General features: G+C 44.1%; 9 non-coding genes across 9 annotated transcripts; all 9 read left to right on the top strand.

The window, feature by feature from the left end:
• Positions 1 to 424: 424 nt before the first annotated feature.
• On the top strand, positions 425 to 538 carry LOC120521017. Its single transcript, XR_005631958.1, has one exon. It is a non-coding gene; the product is annotated as a U5 spliceosomal RNA (small nuclear RNA).
• Positions 539 to 3,416: 2,878 nt separating this feature from the next.
• LOC120521015 lies at positions 3,417 to 3,534 on the top strand. The gene has a single exon (XR_005631956.1). It is a non-coding gene; the product is annotated as a U5 spliceosomal RNA (small nuclear RNA).
• A 1,383-nt stretch (positions 3,535 to 4,917) lies between these two features.
• Positions 4,918 to 5,034, top strand: LOC120521013. The gene has a single exon (XR_005631955.1). It is a non-coding gene; the product is annotated as a U5 spliceosomal RNA (small nuclear RNA).
• Positions 5,035 to 6,422: 1,388 nt separating this feature from the next.
• Positions 6,423 to 6,534, top strand: LOC120521011. The gene has a single exon (XR_005631953.1). It is a non-coding gene; the product is annotated as a U5 spliceosomal RNA (small nuclear RNA).
• A 1,372-nt stretch (positions 6,535 to 7,906) lies between these two features.
• LOC120521019 lies at positions 7,907 to 8,018 on the top strand. Its single transcript, XR_005631960.1, has one exon. It is a non-coding gene; the product is annotated as a U5 spliceosomal RNA (small nuclear RNA).
• Positions 8,019 to 9,399: 1,381 nt separating this feature from the next.
• LOC120521010 lies at positions 9,400 to 9,515 on the top strand. The gene has a single exon (XR_005631952.1). It is a non-coding gene; the product is annotated as a U5 spliceosomal RNA (small nuclear RNA).
• A 1,379-nt stretch (positions 9,516 to 10,894) lies between these two features.
• Positions 10,895 to 11,009, top strand: LOC120521018. Its single transcript, XR_005631959.1, has one exon. It is a non-coding gene; the product is annotated as a U5 spliceosomal RNA (small nuclear RNA).
• A 1,389-nt stretch (positions 11,010 to 12,398) lies between these two features.
• On the top strand, positions 12,399 to 12,511 carry LOC120521012. Its single transcript, XR_005631954.1, has one exon. It is a non-coding gene; the product is annotated as a U5 spliceosomal RNA (small nuclear RNA).
• Positions 12,512 to 13,896: 1,385 nt separating this feature from the next.
• On the top strand, positions 13,897 to 14,010 carry LOC120521016. The gene has a single exon (XR_005631957.1). It is a non-coding gene; the product is annotated as a U5 spliceosomal RNA (small nuclear RNA).
• Positions 14,011 to 16,842: the final 2,832 nt, after the last annotated feature.

Here is a 16,842-nt window from a genome sequence, read left to right as displayed (position 1 = left end):
TGTAAAAGAATTCACAGTCTGCGGTCTATTGTCTATTCCAGTTGTTCCCTTTTGCCCAAGGAAGGGAAAATCAGGAGAAGTGGAAATAGCGATGGATACCAGGACAAGCTGACTTCTGTCTAGAGGCCTTGCAAGAATTCAGATGTTGATTAGCATAAGTGGCGTTTCTTTGTATCTCTGGGTGGTGGGGAGTTTCTTGCCCCTACCCATGATGCATTGCAGAGTGTGCACACTCAACATATTCAGTTCCATATAATCTAAATTCCTTTGGCTGCGACTGTTTTAATGCTTCTCTGGTGCTCCTCACCTAGTTGTCCTTTGGCGCTCACCTTCTACCTTCAGTTTTTTTGTAAGTCTGACAAGGTGTCGCATGTCAGCTGCGCAGGCCTCACTGGCCGTGTTCTCTTCTTCCTGCGCAACACACATGCTCTGGGTTCCCTTCATCCCGAATAAATCTTTCGCTTTTACTAAAGATTTCCGTGGAGAGGACCGTAAAGAGTCTCAAAGAATTTTTGCACAGCCTGTTTCGTACAGGCTCTCTGAGCTTGTTTAAAAAAAGAAGTTGTGTCTTTCCTGTCTCTGTTCCCCTGGTTTAACGGACTGATGTTGCATGTAACTCTTAGGTAGGATTTCAGAGGGTTTGCGATGGTATCTGCTGTGAGTTTTTTCCGGGGTAATTCTTTGGGAGTTTTCAGGGCTCTCGCTCTTGTGTACGCACGCTCTGCATATTAAAGATAAGGAATCGAATTGCCTTGTGTGAGGAAGACATAAAGCTCGCTATCTAAGCACACAAGCAGATCTTTAGCTGCGGGTCATATCTCTTACAAAACCATGCAGAAGATACCTTGGGATTCTGGAAAAACTTTCAGATGATGGCACAGCTACATACCTCAACAGTGGCAAGCACAGCATAGGTAATATGCTGAATCCAAATCTCCCATTCTTCAGACTTTTAAACATGGGTAACACTTCAAAAATCTTATCAGCGGGAGTATCCAGAAGGACTTTGTTATTCCTGGTTTGTAATTGTTTATTTTTGTCTTTCACTCTTCTTTGAGGAAAATTTTGCAAAATGGAAAATGTGCATCAAAGGACATGGCGTTAAGTGCCCGGTTGATTGCTGCTGATTTCTGAATTCCGTGGAAATAATATTGTTTTCAATGTGTGACCTGAATGTAGCCATCGATACAAGGTTTAACTTGATCTCCAAGGCTTGCCTCCCAAACACTGCACTTTTGCACTGACATAACGCGATGCCACGTGCCTCAATCTGTAGAGTTTCCGGGTGAAACAGGACATCCAAGTCCCAACCCACCTCTGAGATTTCGACTGATTCAATAATGAGGAGCCCACCCAGTGTCTGCACACTATTAGGATTTCACTCGATAGATCACTTAACCCTTGAAGTCGATCGTGTGGTTCTCGTGCATCTAGTGGCCTGAAGTGACATGACGAGAACCCATCGGCAAGCACGGTCTGACATTGGTGTAAAGAAGAATTCACCAGCTCTGGACGTGTCTATTGTCTATTCCAGTTGTTCCCTTTTGCGCCCAAGGAAGCGGAAAATCAGGAGAAGTGGAAATAGCGATGGATACCCAGGACAAGCTGACTTCTGTCTAGAGGCCTTGCAAGAATTCAGATGTTGATTAGCATAAGTGGCGCTTTGTATCTCTGGGTGGTGGGCGGGGAGTTTCTTGCCCCTACCCATGATGCATTGCAGAGTGTGCACACTCAACATATTCAGTTCCATATAATCTAAATTCCTTTGGCTGCACTGTTTTAATGCTTCTCTGGTGCTCCTCACCTAGTTGTCCTTGCGCCACCTTCTACCTTCAGTTTTTGTAAGTCTGACAAGGTGTCGACAATGTCACAAGTGCAGGCTCACTGGCTGTGCTCTTCTTCCTGGCCGCAACACACATGCTCTGGGTTCCTTCATCCCCACAAATCTTTTCGCTTTTACTAAAGATTTCGTGAGAGGAAGTTAAAGAGTCTCAAAGAATTTTGCACAGCCTGTTTCATGTAGGCTCTCTGAGCTTGGTTAAAAAAGAAGTTGTCTCTTTCCTGGTCTCTGTCTCCCTGGTTTAACCGTACTGATTGATGCATGTAACTCTTAGGTAGGATTTCAGAGGGTTTTGTATGGTATCTGCTGTGAGTTTTTTCCGGGTAATTTTGGGAGTTTTCAGGGCTCTCGCTTCTGTGTGCACGCCTGCATATTAAAGATAAGGAATCGAATTGCCTTGTGTGAGTAAGACATAAAGCTCAAGTATCTAAGCACACAAGCAGATCTTTAGCTGGGGTCATATCTCTTACAAAACCATGCAGAAGATACCTTGGGATTCTGGAAAACTTTAGATGATGGCACAGCTACATACCTCAACAGTGGCAAGCACAGCATAGGTAATATGTTGAATCCAAATCTCCCATTCTTCAGACTTTAAACATGGGTAACACTTCAAAAAATCTTATCAGCGGGAGTATCCGAGAAGGACTTTGTTATTCCTGGTTTGTAATTGTTTATTTTTGTCTTTCACTTTCTTTGAGGAAAATTTTGCAAATGGAAAAATGTGCATCAAAGGACATGGCGCTTAAGTACCCCAGCTGATTGCTGCTGATTTCTGAATTCCGCGGAAATAATATTGTTTTCTAATGTGTGACCTGAATGTAGCCATCGATACAAGGTTTAATCTGATCTCCAAGGCTTGCCTCCCAAACACTGCACTCTTTGCACTGACATAACGCTGATGCCACGTGTCTCAATCAGTAGAGCTTCCGGTGAAACAGGACATCCAAGTCCCAACCTACACCTCTGAGATTTCGACTGATTCAATAATGAGGAGCCCACCCAGTGTCTGCACACTATTAGGATTTCACTCGCATAGATCACTTTAACCTTGAAGTCGATCGTGGTTCTCGTGCATCTAGTGGCCTGAAGTGACATGACGAGAACCCTCATCGGGCAAGCACGGTCTGGACATTGGTGTAAAGAAGAATTCACCAGCTCTGGACGTGTCTATTGTCTATTCCAGTTGTTCTTTTTGCGCCCAAGGAAGCTGAAAATCAGGAGAAGTGGGAATAGCGATGGATACCCAGGACAAGCTGGATTTCTGTCTAGAGGCCTTGCAAGAATTCAGATGTTGATTAGCATAATATGGCGCTCTTTGTATCTCTGGGTGGTGGGGGGGAGTTTCTTGCCCCTACCCATGATGTATTGCAGAGTGTGCACACTCAAATATATTCAGTTCCATATAATCTAAATTCCTTTGGCTGCGACTGTTTTAATGCTTCTCTGGTGCTCCTCACCTAGTTGTCCTTACGCCACCTTCTACCTTCAGTTTTTGTAAGTCTGACAAGGTGTCGTATGTCAGCTGCAAGAGGCCTCACTGGCCGTGTTCTCTTCTTCCTGGCCGCAACACACATGCTCTGGGTTCTCTTCATCCCTAATAAATCTTCGCTCCTTTACTAAAGATTTCGTGGAGAGGACCAAGTAAAGAGTCTCAAAGAATTTCTTTTGCACAGCCTGTTTCAGTACAGGCTCTCTGAGCTTGGTTAAAAAAAAAAAGAAGTTGTGTCTTTCCTGTCTCTGTTCCCCCTGGTTTAACCGTACTGATGTTGTATGTAACTCCTTAGGTAGGGATTTCAGAGGGTTTATATGGTATCTGCTGTGAGTTTTTTTCCGGGTAACTTTTGGGAGTTTTCAGGGCTCTCGCCTTTTGTACGCACGCCTGCATATTAAAGATAAGGAATCGAATTGCCTTGTGTGAGGGAAGACATAAAGCTCGCCATCTAAGCACACAAGCAGATCTTTAGCCATGGTCATATCTCTTACAAAACCATGCAGAAGATACCTTGGGATTCTGGAAAACTTTCAGATGATGGCACAGATAACATACCTCAACAGTGGCAAGCACAGTATAGGTAATATGCTGAATCCAAATCTCCCATTCTTCAGACTTTTAAACATGGGTAACACTTCAAAAATCTTATCAGCGGGGAGTATAGAAGGACTTTTGTTATTCCTGGTTTGTAATTGTTTATTTTTGTCTTTCACTCTCTTTTGAGGAAAATTTTGCAAATGGAAAAATGTGCATCAAAGGACATGGCGCTTAAGTACCCCGCTGATTGCTGCTGATTTCTGAATTCCGTGGAAATAATATTGTTTTCTCTGTGTGACCTGAATGTAGCCATCGCATACAAGGTTTAACTTGATCTCCAAGGCTTGCCTCCCAAACACTACACTTTTGCACTGACATAACGCTGATGCCACGTGCCTCAATCTGTAGAGTTTCCGGGTGAAACAGGACATCCAAGTCCCAACCCACCTCTGAGATTTCGACTGATTCAATAATGAGGAGCCCACCCAGTGTCTGCACACTATTAGGATTTCACTCCGATAGATCACTTAACCCTTGAAGTCGATCGTGGTTCTCGTGCATCTAGTGGCCTGAAGTGACATGACGAGAACCCCATCGCAAGCACGGTCTGGACATTGGTGTAAAGAAGAATTCACCAGCTCTGGACGTGTCTATTGTCTATTCCAGTTGTTCCCTTTTATGCCCAAGGAAGCTGGAAAATCAGGAGAAGAAGGAAATAGCGATGATACCCAGGACAAGTTGACTTCTGTCTAGAGGCCTTGCAAGAATTCAGATGTTGATTAGCATAAGCAGCGCTTTGTATCTCTCGGTGGTATGCGGAGTTTTCTTCCCTACCCATGATGTACATTGCAGAGTGTGCACACTCAACATATTCAGTTCCATATAATCTAAATTCCTTTGGCCTTACTGTTTTAATGCTTCTCTGGTGCTCCTCACCTAGTTGTCCTTTGCCACCACCTTCTACCTTCAGTTTTTGTAAGTCTGACAAGGTGCGATGTCGCAGGCCTCACTGGCTGTGTTCTCTTCTTCCTGGCCGCAACATTACATGCTCTGGGTTCCTTTATCCCCACAAATCTTTCGCCTTTTACTTCAAAGATTTCCGTGGAGAGGACCGCTAAAGAGTCTCAAAGAATTTTGCACAGCCTGTTTTGCGAAGCAGGCTCTCTGAGCTTGGTTAAAAAAGAAGTTGTGTCTTTCCCTGTCTCTGTTCCCTGGTTTAACCGTACTGATGCTGCATGTAACTCTTAGGTAGGATTTCAGAGGGTTTGTATGGCGGTATCTGCTGTGAGTTTTTTTCCGTAATTCTTTTGGGAGTTTTCAGGGCTCTCGCCTTGTGTACGCACGCCTGCATATTAAAGATAAGGAATCGAATTGCCTTTGTGTGAGGAAGACATAAAGCTCGCTATCTAAGCACACACAAGCAGATCTTTATTGCGGGTCATATCTCTTACAAAACCATGCAGAAGATACCTTTGGGATTCTGGAAAACTTTCAGATGATGGCACAGCTACATACCTCAACAGTGGCAAGCACAGCATAGGTAATATGTTGAATCCAAATCTCCCATTCTTCAGACTTTTAAACATGGGTAACACTTCAAAAAATCTTATCAGCGGGAGTATCCGAGAAGGACTTTTGTTATTCCTGGTTTGTAATTGTTTATTTTTGTCTTTCACTCTTCTTGAGGAAAATTTTGCAAATGGAAAAAATGTGCATCAAAGGACATGGCGCTTAAGTACCCCTGCTGATTGCTGCTGATTTCTGAATTCGTGGAAATAATATTGTTTTCAATGTGTGACCTGAATGTAGCCATCGTATATAAGGTTTAACTTGATCTCCAAGGCTTGCCTCCCAAACACTGCACTTTGCACTGACATAACGCTGATGCCACGTGCCTCAATCTGTAGAGTTTCCGGGTGAAACAGGACATCCAAGTCCCAACCCACCTCTGAGATTTCCTGGACTGATTCAATAATGAGGAGCCCACCCAGTGTCTGCACACTATTAGGATTTCACTCGATAGATCACTTAACCCTTGAAGTCGATCGGTGGTTCTCGTGCATCTAGTGGCCTGAAGTGACATGACGAGAACCCCATCGGCAAGCACGGTCTGGACATTGGTGTAAAGAAGAATTCACCAGCTCTGGACGTGTCTATTGTTCATTCCAGTTGTTCCCTTTTGCGCCCAAGGAAGCTGGAAAATCAGGAGAAGTGGAAATAGCGATGGATACCCAGGACAAGCTGACTTCTGTCTAGAGGCCTTGCAAGAATTCAGATGTTGATTAGCATAAGTGGCGCTTGTATCTCTGGGGTGGGCGGGAGTTTCTTGCCCCTACCCATGATGTATTGCAGAGTGTGCACACTCAACATATTCAGTTCCATATAATCTAAATTCCTTTGGCTGCGACTGTTTTAATGCTTCTCTGGTGCTCCTCACCTAGTTGTCCTTTGGCCACCTTCTACCTTCAGTTTTTTGTAAGTCTGACAAGGTGTCGCATGTCAGCTGCGCAGGCCTCACTGGCCGTGTTCTTCTTCCTGGCCGCAACACACATGCTCTGGGTTCTTTCATCCCTACAAATCTTTCGCCTTTTACTAAAGATTTCGTGGAGAGGACCGAAAGAGTCTCAAAGAATTTTTGCACAGCCTGTTTCTGTGCAGGCTCTCTGAGCTTGGTTAAAAAAGAAGTTGTGTCTTTCCTGTCTCTGTTCCCCTGGTTTAACCGTACTGATGTTGCATGTAACTCTTAGGTAGGATTTCAGAGGGTTTGGCATGGTATCTGCTGTGAGTTTTTTTCCGGGTAATTTTGGGAGTTTTCAGGGCTCTCGCTTCTGTGTACGCACGCCTGCATATTAAAGATAAGGAATCGAATTGCCTTGTGTGAGGAAGACATAAAGCTCGCTATCTAAGCACACAAGCAGATCTTTAGCTGGGTCATATCTCTTACAAAACCATGCAGAAGATACCTTGGGATTCTGGAAAAACTTTCAGATGATGGCACAGCTACATACCTCAATAGTGGCAAGCACAGCATAGGTAATATGTTGAATCCAAATCTCCCATTCTTCAGACTTTTAAACATGGGTAACACTTCAAAAATCTTATCAGCGGGAGTATCCGAGAAGGACTTTGTTATTCCTGGTTTGTAATTGTTTATTTTTGTCTTTCACTCTTCTTGAGGAAAATTTTGCAAAATGGAAAAAATGTGCATCAAAGGACATGGCGCTTAAGTACCCCGCTGATTGCTGCTGATTTCTGAATTCGCGGAAATAATATTGTTTTCAATGTGTGACCTGAATGTAGCCATCGATACAAGGTTTAACTTGATCTCCAAGGCTTGCCTCCCAAACACTGCACTTTTGCACTGACATAACGCTGCCACGGCCTCAATCTGTAGAGTTTCCGGGTGAAACAGGACATCCAAGTCCCAACCCACCTCTGAGATTTCGACTGATTCAATAATGAGGAGCCCACCCAGTGTCTGCACACTATTAGGATTTCACTCGATAGATCACTTAACCCTTGAAGTCGATCGTGGTTCTCGTGGCATCTAGTGGCCTGAAGTGACATGACGAGAACCCTATCGGCAAGCACGGTCTGGACATTGGTGTAAAGAAGAATTCACCAGCTCTGGACGTGTCTATTGTCTATTCCAGTTGTTCCCTTTGCGCCCAAGGAAGCGGGAAAATCAGGAGAAGTGGAAATAGCGATGGATACCCAGGACAAGCTGACTTCTGTCTAGAGGCCTTGCAAGAATTCAGATGTTGATTAGCATAAGTGGCGCTTTTGTATCTCTGGGTGGTGGGCGGGAGTTTCTTGCCCCTACCCATGATGCATTGCAGAGTGTGCACACTCAACATATTCAGTTCCATATAATCTAAATTCCTTTGGCTGCACTGTTTTAATGCTTCTCTGGTGCTCCTCACCTAGTTGTCCTTTGGCGCCACCTTCTACCTTCAGTTTTTGTAAGTCTGACAAGGTGTCGCATGTCAGCTGCAAGCAGGCCTCACTGGCCGTTTCTTCCTGGCGCAACACACATGCTCTGGGTTCCTTCATCCCAATAAATCTTTCGCTTTTACTAAAGATTTCCGTGGAGAGGACCAAGAAGAGTCTCAAAGAATTTTTGCACAGCCTGTTTCTGTACAGGCTCTCTGAGCTTGGTTAAAAAGAAGTTGTGTCTTTCCTGTCTCTGTTCCCCTGGTTTAACCGCACTGATGTTGCATGTAACTCTTAGGTAGGATTTCAGAGGGTTTATGCGATGGTATCTGCTGTGAGTTTTTTTTCCGTAATTCTTTTGGGAGTTTTCAGGGCTCTCGCCTTGTGTACGTGACGCCTGCATATTAAAGATAAGGAATCGAATTGCCTTGTGTGAGGAAGACATAAAGCTCGCTATCTAAGCACACAAGCAGATCTTTAGCTGCGGGTCATATCTCTTACAAAACCATGCAGAAGATACCTTGGGACTCTGGAAAAACTTTCAGATGATGGCACAGCTACATACCTCAACAGTGGTAAGCACAGCATAGGTAATATGCTGAATCCAAATCTCCCATTCTTCAGACTTTTAAACATGGGTAACACTTCAAAATCTTATCAGCGGGAGTATCCGAGAAGGACTTTGTTATTCCTGGTTTGTAATTGTTTATTTTGTCTTTCACTCTTCTTTTGAGGAAAATTTTGCAAATGGAAAAATGTGCATCAAAGGACATGGCGCTTAAGTACCCCGCTGATTGCTGCTGATTTCTGAATTCGTGGAAATAATATTGTTTTCAATGTGTGACCTGAATGTAGCCATCGATACAAGGTTTAACTTGATCTCCAAGGCTTGCCTCCCAAACACTGCACTTTTGCACTGACATAACGCTATGCCACGCGCCTCAATCTGTAGAGTTTCCGGGTGAAACAGGACATCCAAGTCCCAACCCACCTCTGAGATTTCGACTGATTCAATAATGAGGAGCCCACCCAGTGTCTGCACACTATTAGATTTCACTGATAGATCACTTAACCCTTGAAGTCGATCGTGGTTCTCGTGCATCTAGTGGCCTGAAGTGACATGACGAGAACCCTATCGGCAAGCACGGTCTGTACATTGGTGTAAAGAAGAATTCACCAGCTCTGACGTGCTCTATTGTCTATTCCAGTTGTTCCCTTTGCGCCCAATGAAGCTGGAAAATCAGGAGAAGTGGAAATAGCGATGGATACCCAGGACAAGCTGACTTCTGTCTAGAGGCCTTGCAAGAATTCAGATGTTGATTAGCATAAGTGGCGCTTTCTTTGTATCTCTGGGTGGTGGGCGGGAGTTTCTTGCCCTACCCATGATGCATTGCAGAGTGTGCACACTCAACATATTCAGTTCCATATAATCTAAATTCCTTTGGCTGCTGCACTGTTTTAATGCTTCTCTGGTGCTCTCACCTAGTTGTCCTTTGGCGCCACCTTCTACCTTCAGTTTTTGTAAGTCTGACAAGGTGTGCATGTCAGCTGCGCAGGCCTCACTGGCCGTGTTCTCTTCCTGGCCGCAACACACATGCTCTGGGTTCCTCTTTATCCCGAATAAATCTTTCGCTTTTACTAAAGATTTCCGTGGAGAGGACCGTTAAAGAGTCTCAAAGAATTTTTGCACAGCCTGTTTCTGACAGGCTCTCTGAGCTTGGTTAAAAAGAAGTTGTGTCTTTCCTGTCTCTGTTCCCCTGGTTTAACCGTATCTGATGTTGTATGTAACTCTTAGGTAGGATTTCAGAGGGTTTATATGGTATCTGCTGTGAGTTTTTTTTCCGGGGTAATTCTTTTTGGGAGTTTTCAGGCTCTCGCCTTTGTGTACGCACGCCTGCATATTAAAGATAAGGAATCGAATTGCCTTGTGTGAGGAAGACATAAAGCTCGCTATCTAAGCACACAAGCAGATCTTAGCTGCGGTCATATCTCTTACAAAACCATGCAGAAGATACCTTGGGATTCTGGAAAACTTTCAGATGATGGCACAGCTACATACCTCAACAGTGGCAAGCACAGCATAGGTAATATGTTGAATCCAAATCTCCCATTCTTCAGACTTTAAACATGGGTAACACTTCAAAAATCTTATCAGCGGGAGTATCCGAGAAGGACTTTGTTATTCCTGGTTTGTAATTGTTTATTTTTGTCTTTCACTCTTCTTTGAGGAAAATTTTGCAAAATGGAAAATGTGCATCAAAGGACATGGCGCTGCTTAACCGCCTGATTGCTGCTGATTTCTGAATTCGTGGAAATAATATTGTTTTCAATGTGTGACCTGAATGTAGCCATCGATACAAGGTTTAACTTGATCTCCAAGGCTTGCCTCCCAAACACTGCACTTTTGCACTGACATAACGCTGATGCCACGTGCCTCAATCTGTAGAGTTTCCGGGTGAAACAGGACATCCAAGTCCCAACCCACCTCTGAGATTTCGACTGATTCAATAATGAGGAGCCCACCCAGTGTCTGCACACTATTAGGATTTCACTGATAGATCACTTAACCCTTTGAAGTCGATCGTGTGGTTCTCGTGCATCTAGTGGCCTGAAGTGACATGACGAGAACCCTATCGGCAAGCACGGTCTGACATTGGTGTAAAGAAGAATTCACCAGCTCTGACGTGTCTATTGTCTATTCCAGTTGTTCCCTTTGCGCCCAAGGAAGCGGAAAATCAGGAGAAGTGGAGAATAGCGATGGATACCCAGGACAAGCTGACTTCTGTCTAGAGGCCTTGCAAGAATTCAGATGTTGATTAGCATAAGTGGCGCTTTTGTATCTCTGGGTGGTGGGCGGGAGTTTCTTGCCCCTACCCATGATGCATTGCAGAGTGTGCCCACTCAACATATTCAGTTCCATATAATCTAAATTCCTTTGGCTGCGACTGTTTTAATGCTTCTCTGGTGCTCCTCACCTAGTTGTCCTTTTGGCCACCTTCTACCTTCAGTTTTTGTAAGTCTGGACAAGGTGTCGCATGTCAGCTGCGCAGGGCCTCACTGGCCGTTCTCTCTTCCTGGCCGCAACACACATGCTCTGGGTTCCTTCATCCCTAACAAATCTTTCGCCTTTTACTAAAGATTTCCGTGGAGAGGACCGTTAAAGAGTCTCAAAGAATTTTTGCACAGCCTGTTTCGACATTGCTCTCTGAGCTTGGTTAAAAAAGAAGTTGTGTCTTTCCTGTCTCTGTTCCCCTGGTTTAAACTGACTGATGTTGTATGTAACTCTTAGGTAGGATTTCAGAGGGTATGCGATGGTATCTGCTGTGAGTTTTTTTCCGGGGTAATTCTTTTGGGAGTTTTCAGGGCTCTCATTTTGTAATGCCACGCTCTGCATATTAAAGATAAGGAATCGAATTCCTTTGTGTGAGGAAGACATAAAGCTCGCTATCTAAGCACACAAGCAGATCTTTATTAAGGGTCATATCTCTTACAAAACCATGCAGAAGATACCTTGGGATTCTGGAAAACTTTCAGATGGTGATGGCACAGCTACATACCTCAACATGTGGCAAGCACAGCATAGGTAATATGTTTTGAATCCAAATCTCCCATTCTTCAGACTTTTAAACATGGGTAACACTTCAAAAATCTTATCAGCGGGAGTATCCGAGAAGGACTTTGTTATTCCTGGTTTGTAATTGTTTATTTTTGTCTTTTCACTCTTCTTTTTTGAAAAATTTTGCAAAATGGAAAATGTGCATCAAAGGACATGGCGCTTAAGCACCCCGCTGATTGCTGCTGATTTCTGAATTCCGTGGAAATAATATTGTTTTCAATGTGTGACCTGAATGTAGCCATCGCATACAAGGTTTAACTTGATCTCCAAGGCTTGCCTCCCAAACACTGCACTTTTGCACTGACATAACGCGATGCCACGTGCGCTCAATCTGTAGAGTTTCCGGGTGAAACAGGACATCCAAGTCCCAACCCACCTCTGAGATTTCCGACTGATTCAATAATGAGGAGCCCACCCAGTGTCTGCACACTATTAGGATTTCACCGACAGATCACTTAACCCTTGAAGTCGATCGGTGGTTCTCGGCATCTAGTGGCCTGAAGTGACATGACGAGAACCCCATCGGCAAGCACGGGTCTGGACATTGGTGTAAAGAAGAATTCACCAGCTCTGGACGTGTCTATTGTCTATTCCAGTTGTTCCCTTTGCGCCCAAGGAAGCGGAAAATCAGGAGAAGTGGAAATAGCGATGGATACCCAGGACAAGTTGACTTCTGTCTAGAGGCCTTGCAAGAATTCAGATGTTGATTAGCATAAGTGGCGTCTTTGTATCTCGTGGTCTGCGGGAGTTTTGCCCCTACCCATGATGCATTGCAGAGTGTGCACACTCAACATATTCAGTTCCATATAATCTAAATTCCTTTGGCTGCATTGTTTTAATGCTTCTCTGGTGCTCCTCACCTAGTTGTCCTTGGCGCCACCTTCTACCTTCAGTTTTTGTAAGTCTGACAAGGTGTCGTGCATGTCAGCTGCGCAGGCCTCACTTGCCGTGTTCTCTCTTCCTGGGCGCAACACACATGCTCTGGGTTCCTTTCATCCCAACAAATTCGCCTTTTACTAAAGATTTCCGTGGAGAGGACCTGCTAAAGAGTCTCAAAGAATTTTTGCACAGCCAGTTTCGCATACAGGCTCTGAGCTTGGTTAAAAAAAGAAGTTGTGTCTTTCCTGTCTCTGTTCCCCCTGGTTTAACCGTACTGATGTTGCATGTAACTCTTAGGTAGGATTTCAGAGGGTTTTGTATGGTATCTGCTGTGAGTTTTTTTCCGGGTAATTCTTTTGGGAGTTTCTGTGGGCTCTCGCTCCTTGTGTACGCATCGCCTGCATATTAAAGACAAGGAACCGACTTGCCTTGTGTGAGGAAGACATAAAGCTCGCTATCTAAGCACACAAGCAGATCTTTTAGCTGCGGTCATATCTCTTACAAAACCATGCAGAAGATACCTTGGGATTCTGGAAAAACTTTCAGATGATGGCACAGCTACATACCTCAACAGTGGCAAGCACAGCATAGGTAATATGTTGAATCCAAATTCTCCCATTCTTCAGACTTTTAAACATGGGTAACACTTCAAAAATCTTATCAGCGGGAGTATCCGAGAAGGACTTTGTTATTCCTGGTTTGTAATTGTTTATTTTGTCTTTCACTCTTCTTTGAGGAAAATTCTGCAAAATGGAAAATGTGCATCAAAGGACATGGCGTTTAAGTACCCCGCTGATTGCTGCTGATTTCTGAATTCGTGGAAATAATATTGTTTTCTACTGTGTGACCTGAATGTAGCCATCGATACAAGGTTTAACTTGATCTCCAAGGCTTGCCTCCCAAACACTGCACTTTTGCACTGACATAACGCTGATGCCTCGTGCTGCTCAATCTGTAGAGTTTCCGGGTGAAACAGGACATCCAAGTCCCAACCCACCTCTGAGATTTCGACTGATTCAATAATGAGGAGCCCACCCAGTGTCTGCACACTATTAGGATTTCACCTGATAGATCACTTAACCCTTGAAGTCGATCGCGTGGTTCTCGGCATCTAGTGGCCTGAAGTGACATGACGAGAACCCTATCGGGCAAGCACGGTCTGACATTGGTGTAAAGAAGAATTCACCAGCTCTGGACGTGTCTATTGTCTATTCCAGTTGTTCCCTTTGCGCTCATGGAAGCGGAAAATCAGGAGAAGTGGAAATAGCGATGGATACCCAGGACAAGCTGGACTTCTGTCCAGAGGCCTTGCAAGAATTCAGATGCTGATTAGCATAAGTGTTGCTTTGTATCTCTGGGTGGTGGGCGGGGAGTTTCTTGCCCCTACCCATGATGCATTGCAGAGTGTGCACACTCAACATATTCAGTTCCATATAATCTAAATTCCTTTGGCTGCGACTGTTTTAATGCTTCTCTGGTGCTCCTCACCTAGTTGTCCTTACGCCACCTTCTACCTTCAGTCTTGAAAGTCTGACAATGTCGATGTCAGCGCAAGGCCTCACTGGTCGCGTTCTCTTCTTCCTGGCCGCAACACACATGCTCTGGGTTCCCTTCATCCCAATAAATCTTTCGCCTTTTACTAAAGATTTCCGTGGAGAGGACCAAGTAGAGTCTCAAAGAATTTTTGCACAGCCTGTTTCGTACAGGCTCTCTGAGCTTGGTTAAAAAAAGAAGTTGTGTCTTTCCTGTCTCTGTTCCCCCTGGTTTAACCGTACTGATGTTGCATGTAACTCTTAGGTAGGATTTCAGAGGGTTTACATGGTATCTGCTGTGAGTTTTTTTCCGTAACGGGAGTTTTCGGGCTGCGCCTGTGTAGATATTAAAGATAAGGAATCGAATTGCCTTGTGTGAGGAAGACATAAAGCTCGCTATCTCACACAGAGCTGCAGCATATCTCTTACAAAACCATGCAGAAGATACCTTGGGATTCTGGAAAACTTTCAGATGATGGCACAGCTACATACCTCAACAGTGGCAAGCACAGCATAGGTAATATGTTGAATCCAAATCTCCCATTCTTCAGACTTTTAAACATGGGTAACACTTCAAAAATCTTATCAGCGGGAGTATCCAGAAGGACTTTGTTATTCCTGGTTTGTAATTGTTTATTTTGTCTTCACTCTTCTTTGAGGAAAATTTTGCAAAATGGAAAATGTGCATCAAAGGACATGGCGCTTAAGTACCCGCTGATTGCTGCTGATTTCTGAATTCCGTGGAAATAATATTGTTTTCAATGTGTGACCTGAATGTAGCCATCGATACAAGGTTTAACTTGATCTCCAAGGCTTGCCTCCCAAACACTGCACTTTTGCACTGACATAACGCTGATGCCACGCCTCAATCTGTAGAGTTTCCGGTGAAACAGGACATCCAAGTCCCAACCCACCTCTGAGATTTCGACTGATTCAATAATGAGGAGCCCACCCAGTGTCTGCACACTATTAGGATTTCACCTGATAGATCACTTAACCCTTGAAGTCGATCGTGTGGTTCTCGTGCATCTAGTGGCCTGAAGTGACATGACGAGAACCCCATCGGCAAGCACGGTCTGACATTGGTGTAAAGAAGAATTCACCAGCTCTGGACGTGTCTATTGTCTATTCCAGTTGTTCCTTTGCGCCCAAGGAAGCGGAAAATCAGGAGAAGTGGAAATAGCGATGGATACCCAGGACAAGCTGACTTCTGTCTAGAGGCCTTGCAAGAATTCAGATGTTGATTAGCATAAGTGGCGCTTTGTATCTCTGGGTGGTGGGCGGGAGTTTCTTGCCCTACCCATGATGCATTGCAGAGTGTGCACACTCAACATATTCAGTTCCATATAATCTAAATTCCTTTGGCTGCACTGTTTTAATGCTTCTCTGGTGCTCCTCACCTAGTTGTCCTTTGGCGCCACCTTCTACCTTCAGTTTTTGTAAGTCTGACAAGGTGTCGCATGTCAGCGCGAGGCTACTGGCGTCTCTTCCTGGCACAATGTCTGTTCCTACTTCCTGGGCCAGCTAGAATTCACAGCCTGTTTCACAGGCCTCTGAGCTTGGTAAAAAGAATGTGTCTTTCCTGTCTCTGTTCTGGTTTACGGCATGATTGAGTAACTCTAGGTAATAGAGGTCTTAGATATCTCTGAGTTTTTTTGCCGCCTTTGGAGTTTTCTAGGCTTGCTTGTAAGACGCTTGGTTAAAGATAAGAATCGAATTGCCTTCCTGCTGGCCTGGATAACTCTACTAAGCACAAAGAATCTTTAGGGTCAGATTTCAACCATGAGAAGTCTATGGGATTTGGAATTGTGATGCAAGTTCTTTTCCGACTAACTGGGATTCAAGCATCGCTTAGGTAATATGCTGAACATCTCCCATTCTTGATTTAAAAATAGGGTAACTTCAAAAATCTTATGCGAGGAAATATAAGGACTTTCCTGTAGAATCTTATTTGCTTCAGTCTTTCTGTGAGGTAAATTTTCAAAATGGAAATGTGCACGAAGCATACTTGGATTCTGGAATTGCCTATTTCTGAATTCGATGGACACTACATGTCTTCAATTGTGACTGTGAGCAACGACACAAGGTAACATTGAATTTCCAACTTGCTCCCATACATGCACCTTTAACATGGATAACCGACTTCAAATCTTATCATGGAGTTCCGGGAAGGACTTGTATCCAAGTCCAATCCTTGATTTTTGACTGTTCAACTTTTGAGGAGTCAACCAGTTCTGCACACTATTCAAATTCATCGAAGGACATGGAACCTTGAAGTACACCGTGGTCCCAGAGTTGCTGCTGATTCTGAGAACTCATCGTGAAAGTTGACATTGTTAGAGATTCCAGCTACGTCATTGATCATTCAGTTGTCCCACAGTCAACGGTTAATATTCCAATGGAAAGCTTTGGTCCTCCAAACATGCTACTTCTTCTCAGCTTGAATAAGTGATGCTAATGCGCTTCAATCTGTCAGATTGTCTCCTGGTACATTCAAGGACATCACTATTAGTCCTAAATCTAATCCTCTGAGTTTCATGACTCATATGAGGCCTCACCCAGTGTCTTGCCACTTAATTGGTTTTGTACCTCAGTACGATCGCTGTAACCTTAAGTCGATTCGTGTTCTGGCGGCATCTGTTGGCTCTTTCGAATGAATGTTCAGACCTTCAATGCGCAAGACGACGTCTGACTTTGTAAAGCTAGTTTCACAGTCTTGACTGGTCTATTGTCTATTCCAGTCTGTTCCCGGTTTAACGCCAGATGGAACAGGAAATTCAGGGAAGTGGTATTGGAATTTTTCGGATTCTTACAGGTCAGCTGCTTTGTGTACGAGGCCTTTAGCTAAGGAATCGAATGTTGTTAGCATAGTGCGTTTAAACATGATCTGCGGGTGGTAAGGATTCTTCCCTCTACCTGATGAAAAATTTGTAGTACGTACACTCAACAGTGAATCAGTTCCAGGTATCTACCAAATCTCCCTTTGCCTACATGTTAAGCCTTCAATCAT

This window comes from Polypterus senegalus, unplaced genomic scaffold (assembly GCF_016835505.1).
Source record: "Polypterus senegalus isolate Bchr_013 unplaced genomic scaffold, ASM1683550v1 scaffold_3548, whole genome shotgun sequence".
NCBI lineage: Eukaryota > Metazoa > Chordata > Cladistia > Polypteriformes > Polypteridae > Polypterus > Polypterus senegalus.
The sequence above is the reverse complement of the archived record's forward strand: the minus strand, read 5'-3'. Positions and strand labels throughout refer to the sequence as shown.